General features: G+C 39.7%; 1 protein-coding gene across 1 annotated transcript in view; it reads left to right on the top strand.

Moving 5' to 3' along the window:
• Positions 1-272: 272 nt before the first annotated feature.
• The window catches only part of RHOH (ras homolog family member H), a 37,610-nt gene continuing 28,025 nt past the window's right edge, over positions 273-9,857 (top strand). The window contains exons 1-2 of the mRNA XM_060011761.1: positions 273-602; positions 3,717-3,802. The gene's annotated coding sequence lies outside the window, so the exon portion shown is untranslated. The remainder of the gene's footprint in view (positions 603-3,716; positions 3,803-9,857) is intronic.

The raw sequence follows: 9,857 nt of genomic DNA, 5'->3' as shown, positions 1-9,857 counted from the left end.
CTTTTTTTTTTTCTTGGTTTATTTCACTTCCTTAATGAATCATCTTGGTTTTTCACTCTTCCTTTCCACAGTTTTTCATAGGTGATTGGCTGGTGAGAAATGGGGGAAAAGGGAGAGGGAAATGGTCCCTAGAGAGCTGATAAATTCAACACAAATTCAGCCATGCAGCAAAGGCCTTATTCTGTCTCTTATCTGGGGAAGTTTTCATAGTGTCATGGAGGGAAATGCACGTGCACACACATATACACACATCAAATGAAACCCTCTCTTCGGAGAAGCCAGCTACAGGAAATTGACTTATGCACAGGAACTTGCTAATCTCTTTTGTCATATTTGGATTGTTTCTGCTGCCTCAGTCACCACGCACACTAAACCCAACCATCTTGGGTTGGATTCTACACCAGCCCAACTCTCAAAATTTTAGCTCTTCCAGTGTGAAACAGTTATATTCTTGGGGAGGAAGAAAAGATTGATCCTAGAAGGAAATCATAGCAGTGAAAGGGCTTGGGCGGCTTTTGTTTTTACTTACCTGCGCCGAACACATTTGACTTGTGGAGTCAGTCATTTTGGTGTCAAGAAATTTCTTCGTCATTCTACAACAGGTAAGAGTTTTACTTCTTTAAAAATATTTCTTCAGTGTTAAAAGAAATCTCTCTGACTTTCTTTAGCTTTTACAATAGGCTCAACATAGTGATTTCCCTGTTCTACCTGTTGTGAAGTATGGAACTACATTACGTGGGCAAGGGGAATTGCTCTGATATCCAACTACCCCCGACCCCTGCCCAAGTCTAACAAGGTACATATAGTTTTTGAAACATTAAAAGTTATCATAGTTGGCTTTTTGGTTTTCCAGGTATTCTCCTAGAGAATTCATATGCTTTTGATTGGCAATGACTGAGCTCAAATATTTGGGTAGTTTAAATATCACCCAGTGTTTGATGAAGTAAATCCAAATATCCTCTAAGTTGTGCAAATACGAGTTTTCAAATTTTCTAATTCAAAAAAGAAACAGAGCAAAAATCCAAATGATGTAGATTCATATCTGGAATTCCTAGCTTGTGGGTTTCACCTATTCCCAATGCTAAAGTCCTCTTTTTCTAAAAGTGATATTTGATATATAAGTACATATTTTTAAATTAAATTAAATTTAGTTTTTGAGGTGGTTTGATTTGGAGACATGCTGTGAGGTACCAGTTGGTAGCCTGCGTTGTAACTAAATAAAGTTTGGGAAATCACTGGTTTGGGGTTCTTTATTAAATTAAAGCTGGCATTGAAATATTCAAGTAAACAACAAGTAGTTGATAATCACTTATTGATTCTAAGCTGGTGCCATGAAGGATATAAGAGAAATGTAAAGAATTCTCTATTTTGAAGGATCCAGTAGATGTGGTCAGAACTAAAATTCAGGAAGCAGTGCAAGATGGGAATTAAGGGATGGATGCATGGCCACAGGCTGTAAGAGTTATAAGAGTTCTGAGAACGAGCTTTGTGGGTAAGCTGGAGTAGTCTGAAAGACATGGGCCATGGAAAGATAAGAGATTTTAGTAGATGGAGAAGGAGAAGTTTGATTCACACTGGATGGACTGTGTGGGCAAAGGTACAACAGTGAGACTGACTAGAAGATGACCAGCCCAGCTGAGGAAATTGACCTGAGAAAAGATGAAAGTTTGTTTTACACATTGGCAGGAAATAAGCTTGGAAAATTAAGGTGTAGACAGGTTATGGGGGACCTTGAGAGGCTGCTGAAGAGAAAAGACTACACCATTCCGTGGTTGTCTAGTCTTCTTATGCCTTTGGGCGCCTCTTTCTCAGCTCTGGCAGCTCCAACAGAATTCCACATGAGATCCTTGCCCCTTCATGCCTGGAGCTGTTTCTTGCATCTCCGCATCTGTGATCCTCCACTTGCCCTCCCTCTACTGTTTTCCCCGAGTACGTTATTTATGCAGAGAAAGGTTTGTGTGGTTTAAGGTACCTGTAAGACCTCCATTTCTGGTTACTACTTGTTAAGGAGGCCCTTCAATCATCTGGTAATTCAAGTGGCCTTCCTCTTGGGAGGACAAGTTGGTTGACCAGTTACAAGCAAGTCTCCATTCTTCAAAAGTCAGATCCCAAATCCCATGGACTATACGCTACTCCCTTTGCATGTCTGAATGAGATGTTGTGGATATGCTGCTGCCCTTTTCCTAATGATTCCGAGCACTTTTTTTTCCTGGACTCTGAAATATCTGCATCCACAAAACAGCAAAAGCACAGTATGGTGAATACAAACCCAGACTTTGAATCCTGGTGCTGTTGCTTCTGATTCATGAGAACCTCGGACATGTTATTCAACTTCTTCAATCCTCATATTAAAAAAAATTCTGTAAAGTAGCTCTAACAATAAATGAAAATATCTACTTCAGAGGGTTGTTGTAGGGATAAAAGAGATAAAAATATGTAAAGCATTTAGCCTAGTGTCTGGAATAAAATAAACTCTCAGTAAATGTAGCTATTATGATTCTTATCAAGGCTGGGGACACTAGAATGAGGACGGCATGGTCCCTGGCTCGAGAGCAAGATCTCTCTAAGGTAACTTTTTAAATGCCAGTATTCCTTTAAAAGGAAAGTGGGGATGATAAGTAAAGGCTGGGAATTAATATTTTTTGAGCACCAAGAATAGACTAAGTACAGGGTTAGATGTTTTATAGCGATAATGAATATGATAAAAGGGAAACAAGATTAGGAACTGATTTTTTTAAGCCTTTCCATAGCAAATTCTCAGACTTAAAGGACAACTCTCTGAGTGACTGCTGTGTTATTTGTGGGCATCTGTGGCTGATGCTCTCTGAATGCACGGGGTGGTATTTAGAGTACTTGGAATTAGAGGCGAGTGGGTGACTCTTCTTCCTTGGCCAGTTTAAATTAAATTATTTATTTGATGATATCTTTTAATTTTAGTGCTAACAAGGCACAGCTAAAAATCCACTTCTATTTAGGAATTGGGACCATTTTGACAATGAGTGCCCAGAGTGCTTGTTTGAGTTCTTGATGCTTGGGTCTGGATGAAAGCCAACATTAAAAAGCATCCTGCTTTCCTGTACCGCTCTCCAGATCAGAGATTCTTTTGAGTTAGTAAGTGCCCTTTAAAAATGCAAATATGGCCGGTATGGTCGTTATGCAGGGGATTCTCAATTATACATGCAGATTACTTTGGTCAAATCATAATACTGTTTTTCTTTCTAGATCCCCACTAATATCCTAAGGGAGGAAATTTTGGGGACTTTGTGTATGGAAACAGGCGGACACAAGTCAGGATGGGATGCCAAAGTGGATCGTGCTGGAAGGCAGCCTGGCAGTATTGAGCGCTGGGCTGGGCAGTGAAGGGGTGGGGCAGTCAGAGGTGGAAAGGGTGAATAGGGGGCCATGGAAGGTGCCAGAATTAAGGCTCCTCCGCTGAGGCTCTTAAGTCATTTGACTCCAACAGCTGCTTGAATGCCCCGAGCAACTTCTTGATGCCTCACATAAGAAGTTGTCATACTGTTCCCGGATTTCGATCATTGTTCAGAGACAGTTTGATTTGTCTGGTTCTGGCCTGGAATCATAGTTCCTCAAGCTGGCTGGACATGAAAACCCTTTGGGAAGTTTTTCAAAAATAGCAATTCTCATGCCTCACACCCCAACCCTGGAGTGGGGTCCAGGAATCTGTGTGATAAAAATACAATTTTTTTTTCCCCCAGGTGACTTGGAGACAGTTGTTCTGTGGGTGAACTTTTGGGAGCCATTGATCCAGAGCTCTCCTACCAGGGCCCCCAGCACTGAGATGGTAAGTTGAGTAAGTGTTGAAATGGGGTAAAATGATCTTCCCTTTATTGTGAATAATATCGTCACACAAAAGCATTTTCCTTTGTTTTGAATTTATTTCTTAGGAGAATTTCTGGGAGTGGGATGATTTGGTCAAGGATATGAGCATGTTTAGAGTCTTTGTCAACCATTTTTACATTTTAACATGCAAATGTAGGGCACCACTTAAAAAATTCTGAAGTGTTATAGACATGTAGAGACAGTTCAGTCTCACTCAGGGAAAGCCCAAAGAAAGGAATTTACTTTCATGTGAGAAAGTACCAAATTACTCTCCCATTTCTCTTTTCCAGTAAAACAGAATACTGATGAATTACTTTTGGAATAAAATTTCAAAGCATTACAGAATGCTCAATTTCTTAGATCATAAGTTGAAGTCTTCTTATCACTAAACTTAGTTTCTTGTAAATCTGCAGTCAGCAGTGACCTCTTCCCCATTTCATAGAAAAGAAAACCAACAAAGAGTGGTTAAGTAACATGAATATGGTTTTCATGTCATTTCCCATGAGAACTATGTATAATCATCCATTCAGTCATTGTCTGAGAAAATAAATGATTGAGTAGTTTTTAACAGGTGACCCATGGAAAGACACTAGTAAGATGAATGCATGAAGAGAGCATTATCCCTCTTGGAGGAGGGTGGGCAGAATGAATTGACCCAGATAGACCTCCTGCTCCAACTTTTTGTTTTATTCATTATGCATTATCATAATCTGCTAACCTAAAAGCATGGTTATTGCTTGTGGCACAGAGAGAATCAGGTGAATTTTCAATGGCTCCAATGGAAAAAAAAAAAAAAAAAGACGTGCTTTTGCAAAATATCAAGTGAGATACACACTGTGGTGTGCGGGAGACTGCACTTGCTTACAAGAGCTGATTGTGATATTTCCAGAAATTTTACAAGCCAGTTGTTAAACACAGTCACTATTAAAAATTAAATTCTGGGCTTCCCTGGTGGCGCAGTGGTTGAGAGTCCGCCTGCCGATGCAGGGGACACGGGTTCGTGCCCCGGTCCGGGAAGATCCCACATGCCACGGAGCGGCTGGGCCCGTGAGCCATGGCCACTGAGCCTGCGCGTCCGGAGCCTGTGCTCCACAACGCGAGAGGCCACAACAGTGAGAGGCCCGTGTACCGCAAAAAAAAAGAAAATTAAATTCTGTAAATCACAGTTAAGTAAATTATATTAAAAATAAAGGTAATACTCAACACTCATTACTCCTGATTATTTACCATATTTTTACTGTCATCTGTGCTTTTGAAGTTATCTACTCCAATTTACCTGTGTGATAGGAATATTATACAATGATGTGCTATTAAGTATCTCTTTCCAACTTTGTATTCAGTGAAACTGGCCATGGCATGAGTATTTACACCACAAAAATTGGCAAACACTGTCAACCAGGCTCTCCACAATTTTTTTCTTTTTTTTTGAGGAAAGCCTGTTGAATAAACATTTACTAGAATAACACCGAGGAAATGTGTAAAATACAATCATGGCAACTTGGCAAAATGTGTCAAGAGCCATTAAAATGCTCATACCAGGGAGTTCCCTGGTGGCCTAGTGGTTAGGATTCAGAGCTTTCACTGCAGAGGCCTGGGTTCGATCCCTGGTTGGGGAACCATCCTGCATGCTGTGCAGTGTGGTCACAATACAAAAAATTTTTCTAAAAAATGAAATGCTTTGATCCATTAATTCTACCTCTGGGAATTTATTCTAAATAAATAATTCAAAGAAGGAAAAAAAATAACATGCATGAACATGTTCACTGTATTGTTATTATAACAGAAAAATCTGAAAATAACCTAAATATTAAGCAAAAGCGATCTGGCAGCACTAACTGTGTGGAATATTTTACGGTCATTAAAGGTCATAATTAACAGTAGTTATGAAAATATATTTGATACGGTGTTAAATTAGAAAATCAGGATTACAATTTTCACTTACATTCTGGTTTCGTTATGAATGAGATTTAAATGTGAGCATAAAAAAATAAAGCATTTGGTGTGGTAGAATGGTGAAATAGTAGAATTTTTTTTTACTTCATGTATTGTAGAAGTGGTGTGTGTGCATTAAAAACTATGGAGAAAGCCTGTAAATAAGTGGTCTTAAGTAGTTTTAATATTTAAGGGGAAGGCTAAGGGGAAGATTTGTGGACCAGATGGGGCTTGCTTTTGACATGCAGATGTGTACTGTGAACCCTGGGCAGGAAAGGGTATTGTAAAGGGAGTTAGGATCTAGGCAGTCTGGAGTGGTGAATGCTAAGTAGGTTTCATTAGGGCAGCTCAGGAAGAAAGAAGTGACTGGCTGCCTACGGAGGATTTGCTAACGCAGTCGGTGGAGATTGAGAAAGAGCCCAGAGAAAAGCTACTGTCGAAGGCCGGAGAGAGAGGAGAGAACATTTCTTGGGAAGAGACAGGGAGATGCTGATCTCAGAGGTGAACCACATGGATGTGAAAATAGTTCCATTTAGATCCCAAAACAATAGGGCTCCAAGCAGAAAGAAAATGATTCTTCTAAATCATGCGTTCTCGAATCTCAGTGTGTTTACCTGTGTGTGTCGGGGGTGAACCTGTTACCCTGAGGCTTAGGATCGAAGGGCTTATGATGTAAAAGAGGTAGGACAACAGAGACAGCCCAGAAGGGACAAGTTATTCTGTTAAATCTATAGAAACAAACTAAAAACTGGAGACTCTTCTTAGGATACTCCTTAAAGGGGAATATAGTTCGTGCCATAAAATTCCCTTCTGTAGTTAAGTAAGTTTTGTCAGGCATTTGGACCAGCTGAAAGTAACTGTGAACAGGGGAACTACAAGGGGAAGCACAGAGAAAAATGGTTAAAGGGAGAGTCTAGGACCCATGAATATTCTATTTCAAATCATTGGGAGGTGGTAATCAACAATAAACCTGAGTAGAATACGCGGTGCTATGTTCAGAAAACATTCGGGCCTTAGTGTATGATAATATCACATTAAAGAAGGAAAGAAAGCCCATTTTTAATGAAATGCAGTACTTTATATACAGAACTGTAGCACTCAAAGTAGTAATAACAATCAGACGTGTGCCATAACAACAGTGTACGTATCACAAAATAAACATATTGAAAGTAAATGACATGGCAGTAGCAGAAGCCATGGCACTGAGATTATCGACTTCACCTGGCTTTAGAACTTTAGTGACAGTAATAAGCTCTCAAATCGCCTTTAATATCTTGGGTTCTTTCAACTTTACACTGAAAGTTGTTTAACTTTAAAAAGGATTTCACATTCCCTGTCGGGGCAGTAGTCTCTTGGGACATGACATGATAAAACAAGGACAAATCAACAACCCTTAGCCTTGGAGTCAGGGTCTGTTGGATATGCAAGGGTCTGGCACCTGAAGTCAGACCTCCTTCTGCCTTGCCTGCTGACTGTCCTTTTCCCTACTTTACAGGGTGTTTCATGGACTAATTGGCTTACACTTTAGAGCAGTATTTCCTAATCACTTTTTTGGTCATAAATTCCTTTGAGAATCTGATGAGAACCAAAGACCGTATCCCCAAGAAAAAGAACACGTACAAGAACATGCACATTTGTCATACACTTTTAGGAGATTCAGGGATCCTCTAGAGTGTATCCATGGACAATCTGTAGTCCAGAGGCCTCATATTAAGAAATCCTGCCTGAGAAGCTGTCAGTATAGCAGAGAGGGCATTGCAGAAATTGAGAAAGTGCTGGTTATTGTTGATGTTGGATTTAGCTGCTAAAGAGAAAAGTTGACTCTCCAGTTGATGGCTAAAATGAGGACAACATGGCAGGTACGTGTGTAATTTTATAGCACTGGATCCTCAAGTTCGGTAAACATGCGGAGCTAGAGCTTGTTCTCTTCAGAGTATATATGACTAATGTTCTACGTCCTTAATTCTGAATTCTCTCATGTGAAGCCAGGATCAGTAGCCATCTGGGAAAACATCTCTAAGATTCTATTTTAATGTCTTATTTACTGTCATGTGGTACCTACTTGGCACAAGAAATGCAGGCAGTTTGTAAATACCAGTCTGGCTAACCCCAGAGTATAGTGAGTGGTATTCAGTATTGGATACCCAGCCAGGCTGCTTTTAGAGGGGAAAGGCCTGTGTGTAATGTGATCGCTTCTGAGTGTTAAATGCTGGTTTTCCTATCTGAAGCTGAACATCTGTTTGGGCCCTGATGACTTTGGAGATAGTACTTTTCCTGTGTAGCCTTTAGACCACAGAAGCCCAGTTGACCATCTTCTGTTAGTGGGTACTTGATTTGCAGTTTGGGGACCTGGGTTTTTTCGGCTGAAAGTTCATGCCTGTGTTAATCTATCCACTTAGATGTTGATAGGGGCTCAGGCAGGGTGTGAAGATTTGTCCCAAATCTGTCATGTTGATGGAGTGGGGGAGATACAGGATGGGGAGGGGAAATGCACCCAGTCTTCAACTCTCCAGAGAAAAAGTATGTGCAACAGGATAAAAAAAAATTGTGAAATATGAGTCAGGCTTCTCTTGGTCTGGCATAGTGTAAGAATTATACGTCTTTCTTTGAGGTAGAAAAGGAAAATCTGTAACAAATATATTCAAGTAATTAGTGCGCCTCAACTTCTACAACCATTTAAATTATTGTACACCCATGACTAGGTCTCCTGCCAATTTCAGTTCAATGTATTCAATGTATTTTTCAATGTATTCAGTGTATTTTAATACATTTAATGCATTTAAATAATAACACTGCATCATAGAATCCTCAGTTATAGCCCACAGAACAGAAATATTCCATGTACACCAAAGACCAGTGGCAAACTCTCCACCCCCTTGTCTCCTGGAGATTGCTTCCCCTGCTTCGACATTATGTCTAGCAAACTAGTTGCTGTTGTGGGGAACTGACTGGCATGTATCTTGTATCTCTTCCTTGAGGCTTTTCCTTTCTTTCAGAGGCTCCTTTCTTTTGGGCAGGATCCCTGCTTTTCCTTTGCTTTCACCAGTGCTATTCTAACTTCTGCCTTCTTGAGCACTTCTAAATACACATATCTTATCATAAATCTTTTTCTCAGTTGCCACAAAAAATCCTGCCTGTCTTTGTTCCAATCTGGAGCTGAAAATGATTTCAGCCATGATTGAGAAGTATAAGAATGCCTGAGATTAGTCCTTCTAACAAGGAAAAGGAGAGCCATATATTTGGATTCAAATTTAAATGATGTCAAACCACTGTCATCAGCTGCAGAAACCCTTAAAGGGTCTAGAAATCCCCTTTGGTATACATTTTGGGGATAAAACCTGATTTTCCTCAAACTCCAATAACTTTGGACAGTAACTTGCTGTAATTTACGATGACAGTCTTTCTTTCTCGCTCTCTCTTTCTCTGGCTGTAATAAGGGTGTAGAAGAGGGTGTTGGACGTATATACGGGAAATAGGAGGGGAAAGGCAGAAAAACCTTACATGTTGACAGTACCACAACTTCCTACGTTTACTAAAATGATACTGTCACTCTTCCTATACACAGAATATCTGGTAATATCAGAGAAATATCTGCAATAATGTTGACTTTAAAAATATAATAGCAATACATGTTCATTGTAACAAAATGTGGCATATGCCTTTTAACCTAAATATACGTGTATACATTTTATTTATGAGTATTTAACTTTTTATTAAAAACACCATCATGTTAGTGCTTTCCCTTCAAAATGTGCAGAATCTATAGAAAGGAGCTTAATCTTAATATAAGAGAAATACAGCTGATGCTTAAATGGATCACTTGAATTAATGAAGGGCAAGCAACTATGGTATCTTTTCTGAGTCCCATAGCTATCTTTTTTTCCTTTTCATCCTCTACATCTCAGGAAAAATGATTTCAAGATGTAGATTGTGGCAAAGTTTCTATTAAATTCTAGAGCCATGAAAATACATGGACAGTTTTGTCATGGTGGCAGGGGAGTTCTGTGTAAAACTTGGACCAAAAGTTCAAAACCCAAACCAAGAGTTTTGGATTTCCCCAAGGGCTACCCATTTGACATCTCATC

This window comes from Delphinus delphis, chromosome 5 (assembly GCF_949987515.2).
Source record: "Delphinus delphis chromosome 5, mDelDel1.2, whole genome shotgun sequence".
Taxonomy (NCBI): domain Eukaryota; kingdom Metazoa; phylum Chordata; class Mammalia; order Artiodactyla; family Delphinidae; genus Delphinus; species Delphinus delphis.
Note: the sequence above shows the minus strand (reverse complement) of the source record. Positions and strands in the feature narration are given on the sequence as shown.